The sequence below is a fragment of the Hesperophylax consimilis genome, chromosome 13 (genome assembly GCF_061612785.1).
Source record: "Hesperophylax consimilis isolate HC1 chromosome 13, BYU_Hcon_1.0, whole genome shotgun sequence".
Classification (NCBI taxonomy): domain Eukaryota; kingdom Metazoa; phylum Arthropoda; class Insecta; order Trichoptera; family Limnephilidae; genus Hesperophylax; species Hesperophylax consimilis.
Genome location: NC_142848.1, coordinates 18,866,841 through 18,882,470, shown reverse-complemented (window position 1 = coordinate 18,882,470; position 15,630 = coordinate 18,866,841). Strand labels below are relative to the sequence as shown.

At 34.1% G+C, this 15,630-nt stretch overlaps 3 non-coding genes across 3 annotated transcripts; all 3 read left to right on the top strand.

Annotated features, from left to right (window-relative positions):
* The first annotated feature begins 1,660 nt into the window (after positions 1-1,660).
* On the top strand, positions 1,661-1,779 carry LOC149418542 (5S ribosomal RNA). The gene has a single exon (XR_016303090.1). It is a non-coding gene; the product is annotated as a 5S ribosomal RNA (ribosomal RNA).
* A 323-nt stretch (positions 1,780-2,102) lies between these two features.
* On the top strand, positions 2,103-2,221 carry LOC149418541 (5S ribosomal RNA). Its single transcript, XR_016303089.1, has one exon. It is a non-coding gene; the product is annotated as a 5S ribosomal RNA (ribosomal RNA).
* Positions 2,222-2,544: 323 nt separating this feature from the next.
* Positions 2,545-2,663, top strand: LOC149418540 (5S ribosomal RNA). The gene has a single exon (XR_016303043.1). It is a non-coding gene; the product is annotated as a 5S ribosomal RNA (ribosomal RNA).
* The last annotated feature ends 12,967 nt before the right edge of the window (positions 2,664-15,630 follow it).

The following is a 15,630-nucleotide window of genomic DNA, read 5'->3' as shown; positions in this document are numbered from 1 at the left end:
AGTCAAAATGTCCTCAAACTTGGTTTTGAATTCTGTGTGAAGTGCATTTAAATGTTGAACGTCATTATTACCCTGAATGTTTTTCAAAAACAAGTTGGGGAACTAGGAAAATTCGCGGCTTCCAATGTGCAATGTTTTGCTTGAATATATTAATTCTGACGAGAAAAGGAACGTAGACCCTATTTATATACCTCAATTAACAATTTTATGAAATATACAAATACAAATATCAAATAAGTAATTTCTCAGTCTATTATATTTGTGTTAGGTCTATTATGTCATTTTACGGAACTCCTAAATGTTGACTTGAGGTAAATGGGGTTCCTCTCGTATGTACCCCCATTTGCATCTCGTGGACCCCCAGATTTTTTTCTCGCTGACATAGACCCCCAGCATGTCGAAATCGACCCCTGGGGTCCATATAAACCACTTTGGGAACCTCTGCTATAGAGCAAGCCGCACCAATTTGTTCATGAACTCACCCGTGGAAAGAATCACGTAGTTGATCAAAATATCGATATGTTTTTTATGTCCTACAATTATAACAGACAAGACCACAATCTGTATTCTTATAAAAACAAATACAAATAGATTAAATAAATGGATTAATAAACATATTTCTGTCATGTAGGTATATCTAATAATTAATTGAAATGTTTTCCAGGAAAATAAAATCCTCTCCCTCACTGTACCTACGCTACATTTGGAAGCGCAGAGCTATCTGTGGGTTGGTGTTATACTACAAAGGTTTTATTAGCAAATATCGCTTTGTTCTGAAGCCAAATTTTCAGCGCCCCGGGCTATGCGCATCCCGTGCCTTGTGACGGCGGCGGGGGACGTTACATACAATGTACCTAATAGATACCTACTTACCGTATTATGAATATTATGCAATTCTACCATTCAGTAATATTCAGTAATGCAAAATCATGTGTTTTGGTTTCAAATTTTGATCACTTAGACATATTATAAATGCTTCAATTAAATACTACGAATAGAGCAAATTCTGACCTTTGACATAATCGATCTTTTTTTTTTTATAAGCCTATTCGGAGAAAATTTCCTGATAAAAAAACGTTGCTAATTTATTAAAAATCTCTTCAAATTATTCGTATTCCTATTAAAAACGGGATTTTAATCTATTAACGAATGAATTGATAGACATTGATAGATGACCAAAAAAATTTAAATAAAATTCGAAAGTTTTATCACGATGATTGATGTCCGAAAACGTGTTCATAAAAGTCCTAATATGTTTGAATTTCGTCCTGATATATGTTTTATTAAGACCACCGCATGTGGATGTGCACGTACTCTGATATTATTACGAATTTGCCAACACTTTATAATAATTTGAAGAGATTTTCAATAAATCAGCATTACTCAGTTTTCTCCGCGTAGAAAAATAAAGTATCTGGGCTATAATGAAAATTTAAGGAGAAAAAATAAAGTATCTGGCCTATAATGAAAATTTAAGGAGAAAAAATAAAGTATCTGGCCTATAATGAAAATTTAAGGAGAAAAAAAGTGGGTGTGTCAAGCCTACGCAAGACAGAAGTGAAACTTCTAGTATTCTTCTCTCTTATTATTAGGGCTTTTTTATACTAATTTTCATATATTTATTGGCAGGTAGAGTAGAAATTAATATTGTTTAGCGTTTGCCAACGACCATACCATGTTGAACACACCGGTTCTCGTCCGATCACCGAAGTTAAGCAACATTGGGCGCGGTCAGTACTTGGATGGGTGACCGCTTGGGAACACCGCGTGCCGTTGGCCCATTTTTTATGGTAATTTCATGTTTTTTTTTATTTTTTTATCGTTACTATCATTAATAATATCATAAAATTCTTTAACTTTTCAAGTATGCTACAGGCCTAAAATATTACTTAGTGGATTGATATTATGGTCAACCATTGAAAAAAAAAATTCCTGCAAAGTTATGGATGTAATTACGATCTTTTTCAAGCGCGTATGTAATGATTATTTTTATCAACGTCGCACACACCTTGCTAATGTTTTCAGTATTATTAGGGCTTTTTTATACTAATTTTCATATATTTATTGGCAGGTAGAGTAGAAATTAATATTGTTTAGCGTTTGCCAACGACCATACCATGTTGAACACACCGGTTCTCGTCCGATCACCGAAGTTAAGCAACATTGGGCGCGGTCAGTACTTGGATGGGTGACCGCTTGGGAACACCGCGTGCCGTTGGCCCATTTTTTATGGTAATTTCATGTTTTTTTTTATTTTTTTATCGTTACTATCATTAATAATATCATAAAATTCTTTAACTTTTCAAGTATGCTACAGGCCTAAAATATTACTTAGTGGATTGATATTATGGTCAACCATTGAAAAAAAAAATTCCTGCAAAGTTATGGATGTAATTACGATCTTTTTCAAGCGCGTATGTAATGATTATTTTTATCAACGTCGCACACACCTTGCTAATGTTTTCAGTATTATTAGGGCTTTTTTATACTAATTTTCATATATTTATTGGCAGGTAGAATAGAAATTAATATTGTTTAGCGTTTGCCAACGACCATACCATGTTGAACACACCGGTTCTCGTCCGATCACCGAAGTTAAGCAACATTGGTCGCGGTCAGTACTTGGATGGGTGACCGCTTGGGAACACCGCGTGCCGTTGGCCCATTTTTTATGGTAATTTTATGTTTTTTTTTATTTTTTTATCGTTAACATCATAAAAAATTTTATATCATTCTTTAACTTTTCAAGTATGCTACAGGCCTAAAATATTACTTAGTGGATTGATATTATGGTCAACCATTGAAAAAAAAAAAGGCGTTAAAAACAAAAAAATTATGTGCGATGGCCGAGAATCGAACTCGGATCAACTGCTTGGAAAGCAACTACGCTGACCATTACACCACCAACGCCAGTTGTCGAGATGAGCTAAGAAGCATTTATATTTTACTTCAAAACTTTGACTAGATCAAATGAACTTTAATCGGTCCCGCATTTTCGTTTCGGTCATGAGTTGGTTTTACTCCGGTACTCGAAATTGCATGACGCGGGTAAAGAAGTTTCACTTCAAAAATAAAGTATCTGGCCTATAATGAAAAATTAAGGTGAAAAATAAAGTACCTGAGCTATAATGAAAATTTAAGGTAAAAAAATTAGGTATCTGGCCTATAATGAAAATTTAAGGTAAAAAAATTAAGTATCTGGCCTATAATGAAAATTAAAGGTGAAAAAATAAAGTATCTGGACTATATTGAAAATTTAGGGGGAAAAAATATGGTTTTATTGTAGGTACACGGAGAAAAATGAATATTGGTAATTTATTAATTATCAAGAATCTCTTCAAATTATTTATAATCCGGTTAAAAACGGGATTGCAGGCCCTTAACGAATGAATTTATTCTTTCCTGTTAAGCTTTTAGCAATAGAGGAATGAATCATCACGACGACGGAACATGTGTTCATAAAAATCATAATATTTTCGCATTTAGTCATTATATGTATATTATCAAGGCAAATTCAGATACGTGAGGAATTTACATGGCCTGCAATCCAGTTTATAACTGGTTTTAGAATAATTTGAAGAGATTTTTAATAAATCTGATATACTCACTTTTCTCATTTTGTGGCAAATTAAGTTCTAGATTATCAGGCTAATTTGTTCGCTTTTGGAAACAGCTCATATGATCACATAGAAATCGCTGTCTCTCTTAATGTAATGGTTAGAAATATGAAATAAACGGTATTAGAAAGAGAAAACACCACGCTTTATATTCAAATCTAGAAATAAATTGAAATTATGCTTGATTATTTCTTTGGAATAGAGACTTTCAATTTGGATAGTAATAATAATATTTGGCTAATTTATATAGCGCCGTTTTCGTGAGAAATCACCTCAAGGGCGCTGTACAAATATATTTCTTAAATATTTAACACTAGTATGGTATTGTCCTATTTTATCTTGAAGAATATTAATTTTGCTGTGAACATTAAATAATGAACCGCGCCGAGCTAAAATTACTCGTTTGTATGGAAAATCAGATGTTTCGGCATGTCTCGGTAGGATCACAGTGCCGTGGCTCGGCTCGGTCGTATGTGTGGCAAATCCCGAGCCAATGGATCGCCGACTCCGCTGTGTGTGGGCGGTATTTGCTGAAAAACTTGTTTATTTACCTGTGTTATTTTTTAGTACTTAATTTGAAATTAATCTTTATGATATATTTGTAAAAACACAGTTAGAGTTCCTATTATTTTGAAAAAATATTTTTAAAAAATCTACTTAGTTTTAAATTAACTTTTAATGAACAGTATTTAAAAAAACTGATTTATTTACATGTTTTATTTTTACTTATTAACTTTAAGTAAACCTTTGTTAAATTAATATTTAAAAAAAGTTATTTACATGCAAAACAAAACAATCTGGCATGATGTGGCTCTGCGTGGCTCGGCGTGGCTCGGCTCGGTGGCGTGTGAAACCCCAATTTTAGATCTTGTAATTGTATTAATATTGTGTTATTGATTTCTAATGGCTCCGGGACAAATGGGTCATCCTTGTGTGTGTAGCTATGCAGTGTTTTTTTACAATATATTATGATCAATTTTGACTTAATTCATCAACGTTCTTAATAAATAATAATGTATCTAGATAATGTATGTGTGTATCTCCATATTAATTATTGCATGGTTATTTTTTCTCAAAACAGTTATGTGGCTGCCTTCGGTACGCAGAAAAGGGATAAGACGTCCAACAAAAGGCGGGAAACCGAACAGCGGTGCCATCTCTACGCGGCGCACAAAAGCGCCAAATGGCGAAACTTAACCGGAGAGAAATAAATAGAAAGGAAAAAGTACTAAATAGAAAAATACCGCCAATGAACGCGGTGTGAAGGGAGAAAGAAGAAGGAGAGAAGAATTCCTCAACACTATGAAGGAAGGAAAATAAGTTAGAAGTTGTTGTGCATTGTAGTGGGGCACAGAAGACTGGCACAAAGCCTCTGAGAGCCGAACAACTATTCCGGAAAAATGACCAAAAGAACATCAGGATTACTTGATTACGGTGAGTTGGACTTCATTTTGTAAAGAGATGTGAGATGACCCTGAGCAAAATACTTGTTTTTCGTTTTTAATAATTCTAACATAATTATTATACCTTCTCAACTAGCTACACGGACCAAAATGAGTGTTGCTGATTTATTAAGAACGCTTAAAATTATTCGTGATCCGGTTAAAAATGGGATTGCTGGCCCTTAACGAATGAATCAATAGGTTTCCTGATAAAGTTTAAGTAAAATATGAATGTATTATCACGATTTCACGATGTCGGAACATTTCGTCATTATATATTATCAATGCAGGTGCATGAACACGTGTTCCGAAACGTGTTGTGTGACGTAAATTACTAAAATTAATCAGGAAACTGCCTGTAATCTCGATTTTAACTGAATTAAAATTTTTACTCATTTACTAATTTTTCTCCTTGTAACCAACTCATAATAATTATTGCGTTTCACGGATTTCTCATACCTAAGTAGTTGATGGCACTTGAACTCCACATCGGATGCCATTAGGCGATGCACTACGTCGTGTAATATTTTAAATTGAGCCGCTATAAATAACAACCCTTACGTAGATGGCGATAAGGTTTAAATTCCCGTTTAACACCATCCGCCTGTTTTGATGTATGCAAGAAAAAAACATGACCAAAAAGTGCCTTCTATTTTATTTTGTGGATGTTCAGGCATAAATTTTTAACTTTTTTTCGATCGTTTTATAAATAACTTAATTTTCCACATTATAAAATAAAATCATAACCGAAAATGGGTTCGTAAGTAGGAGATTTTGAACTTTAAAGAAGTTTTCATAGGCCTTTAAATTATTTTTTTCTGGGCTTATAAAAAGACTTATCTAAAAAATACTCGATTATTTCAAAGGCCAAAATGTATTCTACTCGCAGTATTTAATTAAAACATCTGAAACATTTCTAGGCGACCAAATTTTCAAACCAAAAACACATGATTTTGCATTACTACGTATGGCATCGCCTTTTTAGTGTTTTTTAGTGTCTGGTAGTCATGATGGTAGAAAAAAACTTTTAACTAATATTATTTTCGAAATTCCATTGTTTTTTCCAAATTAAAAATATTTTCAATCAATTCAAATTTTACCACAAATTTTTTTAGAGTCACCTCCCGAAGTTAATTCTCTTTACCTCTGGACACGTTGTATTTTATAAATAAATTTAAAAGAGTTTGATAAATCTGTTTTTTTTTTTAATGTTTTTATTTAGATGTTTTTGGTTGTTATTTTTTTATATCTATTATAAGGCTGGCCGCATACATACGTTTTTCGTATTCGATTTCCGAATTTGTTTTCCGTATTCGGACATCCGAATGCACGGAATCAGTAGAAAATACATTGACTGCCGCACACGTTCGTTTTAGTTCCGAACGGAACAAATTCCTTACGCACGTTCGGAATGCGAGCCGGCGCGTTCGGAGAAACAGAATGGAAAAAACCTAATGACGTCATGTGGAACGCAGCTATTGCATACAGTTTGTTTGTGCCGACGCAAACGTACGGAAATTTCCGTTCGTAATTCAGTGTTGCCAACGGATCTTGACCTAATATCGCCGTTTCTCATACATAAGGTAGCGTAAAGTAGCCGAATTTGCTGTTAGGTGGGACATGTTTAAAATTGATGTTTTTACGTGAAAATAAAAATTTCGTGGGGGGGGGGGTGGCTAGAGAATTTCAAAAAAATAAAATTTGTCCCCAGAAAATAAAAAAAAATCATGGGGAGGGTGGCTAGAGAATTTCAAGAAAATATAAAATTTGTCCCCAGAAAAATAAATTTCATGGGGGAGGGGGGTGGCTAGAGAATTTCGGCACATGTTTAAAATTGATGTTTTTGAAGTAGCTTAATTGGCGACCAGTCGCCTTTTAAGCTACTTCACTTAGATTCTCGCTCTGAGTAGCCTGAATGGCGATATATCGCCCTTGTTGGCAACACTGGTACTGACGTTTATACATTCCGAATGAAGAAAAACGAACGTTTGCGCTTATCTCACGGAATTCCGAATACGGAAAACGAATTCGGAAATCGAATACGGAAAACGTATGTATGCGGCCAGCCTAAACAATCCGTGGCTTGCTTCTAAAAGGGCAAATGTCAGTTTTTCAAATTTCCGAGGACAATGTAGAATGTTGGTAAGTTTTAATTTTAGGAAACGATATGTTATAGGGTAACATTGCCCCCGAAAATCCTTTTTCGAAATCGAAAGGGTCACGAAGAAAAATTAGTTTTGCTGATATGTTAAAATCGTGTTAAAAAGGTGATAGCAGGCCATTTTCTAGTAAATTTTTATTACTGCCTAATATATCGGAACAAGTGTTTTCGTTATTATATAATTACAGGATAAACGCAGCTGTATGAACACGTGTTCCGACATCGCCATAACACATTCGTGTTTTGCTTATAGTTTACTAAGAAATCTGTCAATTCATTCGTTAAAGGCTTGCAGTCCCGTTTTTTACAGAAATACAAATAATTTCTAGAGATATATATATAATATTTTTTATTAGCATTCTTTTATTTCAGCGAGTTTTCTCCGTGTTCTTTTAGAATTCCGAAGATTACCAATTTTAAAATTGGAAAAAAAAAAATTATAAAAAAACTGATACCGTTTTTGGTAATTTGTTGTTTGGGCATCTGGTAGGGAAACGAACGAAAGATGTGTCTTAATCCTAGCAGCGGCTTTATTGTGCTAGTCGATTTACAGAGTCACGAGTACAGTAGTCAGAGTTGTTGCTGACGATGTCCTCATGGTAGTTGATGTGCATCACGACGGGATGCATGTAGGTCTCATCACGGCGGGATATGAATCCGCGGTCCATGATCATGGTGATGAAGTCGGTCTGTCGACACCGCGTCGGTAGAGACCGGACTTGCAGGTGGTGTCCATCACTGGTGAAAACCATGGCTCTTCCTGGTACTCCAGTTTGAATAAGCCAAAGGTACGGTGTACCTGGTTGGCTGATGATTGCTGTTGCTGTTGATCGCCACTTGCGCTATTATTCTAGATAGGTAGATGCAGCGTACATTCGCCGTTTTACTCGTAGGTTCCAATGTGATGCGCGTTATATGTATTAAAGTTCTAGAACCTACTAGTAGCTGCCGCTACACTTGGAACGGGTCTCTATCGCAATGCGGAGTTTTCATTCAAAGATGTATATAACTAATAGAAACACGATTCTGCACTTTTACAAAAAAAATCTCTTGATGCGTACAACGAATTAAGAGTTCAATAGAAACATTATATAAATGTGAAAAATTACGTTTCATTACAAAAATATTACGAAATACTTCAATATGATGTACATTATCCCTTACTCACGATAAATAGGTAAGCACTAAACTTAGTCTACATATAATACATTTATACACGATGTAAAATAATAATGTATGATATAAAACATTGATAAACGATGTACCTAAGCACGAAAAAATAAAATTCAGACAAAAGCGCCTACTGGGTGCGAGAAATGTTAAAATTTTGTACGAACTGGCCGTTTTTAAAACCTAGTTAATTGTCGAAAATTCAATTCAGCATAGCAGTTCAATATACACTAAATCACAAGTTCAGCTAGTTTATCAGCCTGAAAAAGCCAAAAGTTACACTGATTAAATATATTTTGATCATTTATAAATCGTTATTTTCATCATTGATAAATCTGAAAAATGTATTATACCAACATCACAATTTCGAAAAATTAGGTGTTTTCAAACGTAAGTGTAAAGGGAAGGTTCATCTCAATAGGGCGGCATAAAGATTTGTGTAAGAATGGAGATGTATTTGTTCTGGGTAAGACTCAAAGTGTGGGTGGTGGGTGATGGTGTGGAGCATTATTCTTACCCCCTGGGTTTGTATGTAATACATCAAGCTAGCAGGCTACCAAGCGGCCATATGAGCACGGAGGAGACGTGCTATTCCTTTATTAAGTCTACACGGGGAGGCACACGTGTTCGGGGAACTTAGATTGAAGATGGACACCAAAATTAGGGATGGAATGCTTTATTCGGCATTTTTCTTAATCGAGATTAAAGAAAAAAATATAATAATTATAAATTGATCATATTGATCAAATTGGACAGACATGTTTCATATTTTTTAATTATGATAATTTTAAAATTTTACCTACCTAATGTGGATGTCGCATTATAATCTAATACAGATTATAATGGACAGATAAGGTAGGCAGCTACAAACTCATCATCGGATGACCAATTATTGTGAAATTGTGTCTACTACTCGACTCTTAGATATAAAAAGAAGAATAATCCAATATCTTTGTTGTGTTGTGGATTACCCATGGGTTGCAAAAATATAAGATTACCCTGTTGATATAATCGAGGCGAAGATGATGGAAGTCGTAAAAGAAGATGACACTGAACTTCATAGTTATGAAATCCACATGAATGGTATGAGTGACATTGACAATGCCCTGATAATGACAAACCGATGATATGATAGCGCTGTTCTTATGAAAAATCACTCTTTCAAAGAATAGTGTAACTTAAAATGAAAAAAAAACTGTTCACTTTTTATTATTTGTGGAAATATCGGCGATATTCGATTTTTGTTTCTCATATAAAAATGCAAAGTGAGATTAGATATATTCGACCCTCTCGAAAAATAGATTAAACGCCAACAGAAAATTTATAATTTTTATTTATTTATGGGTAAAGATTTTTCAAACAATTTCATTTTGCAGATATATTTATTAAAATATAAAAGTGTTACGTATGGTAGACAAAGATACATATTTTGCATGGTAAAGTCTACCTCGATAATAGTCAACCTCCGATAGGAGAAGGCATCAGTAGAAGAAGAAATTGTTTAAATAATAATAATTTTTAAAAAATATATATTTTTTTATTGGATTTATGACGATTGAAAAACAACGTGCAAATACTGATTCGTGGTTTGTCCCCTCCCTAGCCCATCCAATAAAGCAGGCCCGAAGCAGGGCTCAGTCCGCACTCCTTACATTCCTCCTCGTGATTAAATGACCCCGTTGACCGTGTTACGACACGCCTTTTATTGCCGGCCCGCCGGATTGCCCGTGGATTGCCCGGATTGTCCGGCCGGCAAAGGCAGGGCTGGACAAGTCCAATTAACTGCCCCGAGGCTGTGTCCTGGGGTATTTGATACCGTGGATGGAGCCAAATATTTTATTTTATTTGAAGAACTCCAATTTTTATGATTTAGAATTGGGTACAATTACTGTCAAAATATCAAAATCCGCATAAAATACTACTTCCAATACGAATAAATGAACAGATTTTTTTCTTCATTTTACGTCCCAACATTCTTTGTAAGAGTGATTTTTCACAAGAACGGCGTATCCTATCAGAAGTTTGCCATTATTAGGGCAATGTCAATGTCACTCGTATCATTCATGTGTATTTCGTTGCCACGAAGCTGAGCGTCTTTTTCTACTAATTCCATAGGGAAAGCGTCACATTGGCAGTCAATGATGGTGAAAGCAACTCTACAGGAGAAACCGGGTTTATTGCTAACTTACTTTTCTGTCGAATTTGATAACTGGCACAATTCAATTACAAAACTATGCTTCTCTTTTAAGCAATGCTTGTGTGGAGAAGCGGATGCTTCCGAAGAAGAATGCTAATATTCTAGCATTTTCTGCGTGGTGTGAATTTTATGTAAATATCAAAAAAAAATTATAAAAAAGAAGCAATCATAACGAACTAATTTCACAACGATGTTTCTAATTGAAAAATAACACTCTACCCCGCGTTACAGCTGTTTCGCCTTCTGAAGGCATTACATATATATATATTCTCAACCCCATTGATAAAATGTGTCAACGGAATGAAATTCGTTGGTAAAAAAAAGTGTATGTGGGTAGTTTTTTGGTTTTTAGAGAATAATATTCCAACCAGAGCATCAAACATCCATGACTAGATCTACAAGGAGCTATGGTTGACCACAAAAGACAGATGAATGTAGTAAAACATTTGTGTAATAATGAAATCTGCTATGAAAGAGAGTGCGATAAAAGTTTATTGAGCCGAGATGGAGGCTGTGGGAGTGGAGACGTAATCTTTACTTGGTGGACCCCTCTCGAACGAAGAAGATTAATCATTGAAGTCCGGCTTTTTTTGCTTCCAAGCATTTTCAGAAAAAAAAGAACCTACAATATTTACATTTTATACTAAGGCTGGCCGCATACATACGTTTTTCGTATTCGATTTCCGAATTCGTTTTCCGTATTCGGACATCCGAATGCACGGAATCAGTAGAAAATACATTAACTGCCGCACACGTTCGTTTTAGTTCCGAACGGAACAAATTCCTTACGCACGTTCCGAATGCCAGCCGGCGCGTTCGGAGAAAACGAATGGAAAAAACCTAATGACGTCATGTGGAACGCAGCTATTGCATACAGTTTGTTTGTGCCGACGCAAACGTACGGAACTTTCCGTTCGTAATTCAGTGTTGCCAACGGATCTTGACCTAATATCGCCGTTTCTCATACATAAGGTAGCGTAAAGTAGCCGAATTTGCTGTTAGGTGGGACATGTTTAAAATTGATGTTTTTACGTGAAAATAAAATGGGGGGGGGGGGGGGTGGCTAGAGAATTTCGGGACATGTTTAAAATTGATGTTTTTGAAGTAGCTTAATTGGCGACCAGTCGCCTTTTAGATTTTTTCGGCGCCGATTCTTCTCGCTCTGAGTAGCCTAAATGGCGATATATCGCCCTTGTTGGCAACACTGGTTCTGACGTTTATACATTCCGAATGAAGAAAAACGAACGTTTGCGCTAGTCTCACGGAATTCCGAATACGGAAAACGAATTCGTAAATCGAATACGGAAAACGTATGTTTGCGGCCAGCCTTAATCACTCATTGGTTCTGTTTGTGTGATCGAATCATTTACTTACTCCATTTTTACCCCTGCCTTTTATTATACCATAAATTATGGAACCATTTTTTATGGTTATTAAACCATTTATGAAGTGAATTTTTAAATTTTTGATTTTCAAAATACCTTAATGTTTATAAAATTTGACCTGCGATGACATCTTCAGGTGGCGCGGTAAATCTTAAATTTACAATATAAATGTTATTATAGCTCTGGGAAAAGCGTAATTTTTTTATTTTTTATTATTAATGATTTCACGTTTTCACCAATTCTTGAAACACATTCTAGTGAGTTCTATTAAAACAAACAGTCTTAAAACGTCTTAGGAGCGAAGCCCATGAAACTCAAAATAACTGCCGCGCATCGATTCCTTGATGCCACACTTATTTACTAATAAAATCTTAACACCAACATATTTGTCATGTTCTATGTTTGGTGAACCAAAACAGTTTAAATTCAACATTTTTCCTACTTATTGGGATATTATGAAGTTTTTGTGGGTGGAAAACGATGTATTATTCTCGAATATCGAAAAAGGTGTTTCTGTTTGAGAAGTTTGTGAAATATTAGCAACCTATAAATAAAAATGTTCATAAAATAATGTAGCAATTATGAGATTAAAAGAATTTGGCATTCTCAGACTATAAAAATATTACCATTTGTTATTTCGGCTACTATACCTAGCTCTCTCATTCAAAATGTAGGCGTATTAGATCAGTTAAAGAATTTATATACAAAAATGCAAAAATCTGTCATTTTAAAAACATGTAGGATTACGAAAGATTTTTTAAATATTTATATTGAGGGATCAGTAGGATTTATAGGTCCAGTTAGGAGTTCTACCGAGCCGAACCCTCTGATATGAAAATATCTTGAGTCGCTTAATTATTTTCCCATTTTATCTCTGGTGAGTTGACTTTTCTCGGTATAAGTACCAATGTTATTTTCCATACAAAAAAATTAGGGTAGCTTTCTAAGATAGAAAACAACAATAAAAAGTTGAAATTTGAAAAAGTTATTTGTATTTTTTACTTGTACGATGATCTAGAATAAACTCCCGAAGTTAGTGCATTTTACCCCTAGACACCTTGTATAAATAAAATAAAAGAACATAATCGTTAATGATATTTCGAAAATAACTAGGTATGTAGCACAACTTAAATAAATGATAATATACTACTTACTTTTAAACACTTTTTTTACTAAATTATTATAAGCAATAATTACTCGCCTAAAATATCCATACGAATTGAAAATATCTTCCGAGTGCGAGATAAATTTCGGCATTTATTTTTAATTTGAAGATATTTTCAATTTGTATGGATATTTCAGGCGAGTAATTATGAATAATTTGTTATCCTTTGTGCCATTCATGAAAAACCAAGAGTATAGAAATTAGTTTATCACAAAAAAATTAAAACTATTTTTACCATAATAGAAAAAAAACTTTGTTTTAAACCAATGAAACAATAAACAAAGTTTTTTTTTTCATCACAAAGTTTACTTTCTTCGACTATTTTGACTGCATTGCTGAATCTTACGCATTGTGGTAGCGGATTTCCATTGTATTTTGTGTTACAATAGTACGATTTAAAATTTCTTCATTGCAAATATATTCCGTTTACCCTTTATACGAGGGCTAAGTCCGTAATAATTTTACAAATGGTAAATGTTTCTAAATTGTGACATTTCTGTGATATTTTAGTTTAAAAATAGTTTTTATAAGAATATTTATTTATTTTAGAAGACCTTGAGGAAGTCATTTAAATTTCGTGATTTTTTCATAAATTCTGTGGGATACTGTGCGGAGGCTCTCTTTCAAAAGAAAACTCAGAAGTCGGCAAATTATCCTACAGCTAGGCTGTTGAACACAAGAACCCGTCAAATGTTAACCGTATACAAATATTAGTCCCGCGTTTAGCGTATTTGCATCGTTACTGAAGGGATAAATGACGATAGTTTAATTAAAATATAATTCAAATTAATAACTTATGATAGCAGTAAATGTAATTAAATACTGCCAAACGTATTTAACTAATAAAAACACATATACTATTAGATACTTAATCTCATCTTCCAACGAATCCAAAGCATAGAACTGAACCTAACTAACCCCTTCAATGAATAAGTGTGGCTGCTATTGTTTAGCCGTATTTTTATTTACCTTTGTTTCGCGGTCTGTTTGATTTGTTGGATTGTGTCTCGCAGACAACAGTGTCATTATAAATCTGAACAAAGGAGAAGAGTGTTTTATGCCCATTGTAGAGGCGACAGAAAGACACAGAAAGACAGAAAGTTTCTAGATCCAGCATCCAAGACTCGTTACCTCTCCAAAGCTCTGCCCGAGCTTATTGTCAATATTGAACTTATCGACTCGGTTTCATACGTTTGATATAAGAAATAAGGGAGGCATATCAACCACGGTGTTTATAAAATGAAATATAATAATTTGATTTTTTTTAAGAATTCATAATGTTTCCACTTTTTCAAATGCTTACATTTGTAATTGCTGATTCTTTGTGGAATAGGGTATTTTTACAAACCAGGGATACTGTTAAAAAAGTGAATTTATAGTTTTTTTTAATTTTATTTATACATTCCAAAATGATAAAAAATTTAAAATGTATTATTAACAGTGAGTTTACAAAACTCATTTCGGGAAAGACAACATTAGATTAAAGACAAAACAAAATAAATAAACTCAAAAGTTATTTTGGATTTCCAAAGAAAGAATGTGTCAGTAATTAATAAAACTGCTGGGGAAATAGCTTTTAAAAGCTTTTGCCAAATTTTTTTTGTTCGTTGCCGGAAGTTTTAGATTACTAGGTAATTCGTTGTATTGCTTCTGTGCAATGTATTGTAAGGAGTTAATTCCAAATTTAGTCGTGTAAGTAGACGACGATAAGTGTATTTGATTTTGTGATCGTGCTTTGTGCTGGTGTATCTCGGAATTAAAGACTGGTTTAGTGTGTGAGGAGTGTTCAATTATTTGTAGAATGGCAGTTGTGATGTTAGGTATAGGTACTTTGGCAGAATCGTAAAAGGAAGTTATTGTGTCTGTGAGTATATATCCTTGACATGTGTATTCCATGGTATATTATATATATTCCGTACGGCTCTATTTTGTATTAATTGTATTTCAGAACTTTGAACTTTTTGGTAATAGTGCCCAGATACTAACTAGATAACTCAGGTGGGAGTGGATCATAGCATAATATGTGGCACGCAGTAGAGATGTGGGGAGCACACCTTGGAGTCGATAGAGTACACCGGTTATCGGGGAATTTCATACATTCTCAACATGTGAGTTCCACGAGAGGTTAAAGTCTAGGAGTAACCCCAAATATTTCGTTACTCGAACATGTTGTAACCTTTCATTTCCAAGAATAATATTCAAACCTATGTTATCATTTTGTAATGGTTTATTTTGTTATTTTAGTTGATTATGATTATCGTACTAAAAATTTGAAATTTTAATATTTTCATTCATAATTATTGGTTTAAAAAACGGCCTGCTATAAACGGTCCGTGATTGGTTGATCGAGTCATGACGTCACAGGTGCCGACTTTCAGAGGTTTATCGGCGTATTACCGTCAAAAGTTTAAACATTATTGACTTGTTAGTGCTTGTTGACGGTGTTATTTTTTTTTAAGATGCTTGTGTTATGTTCTTGTAGTTTAATATATT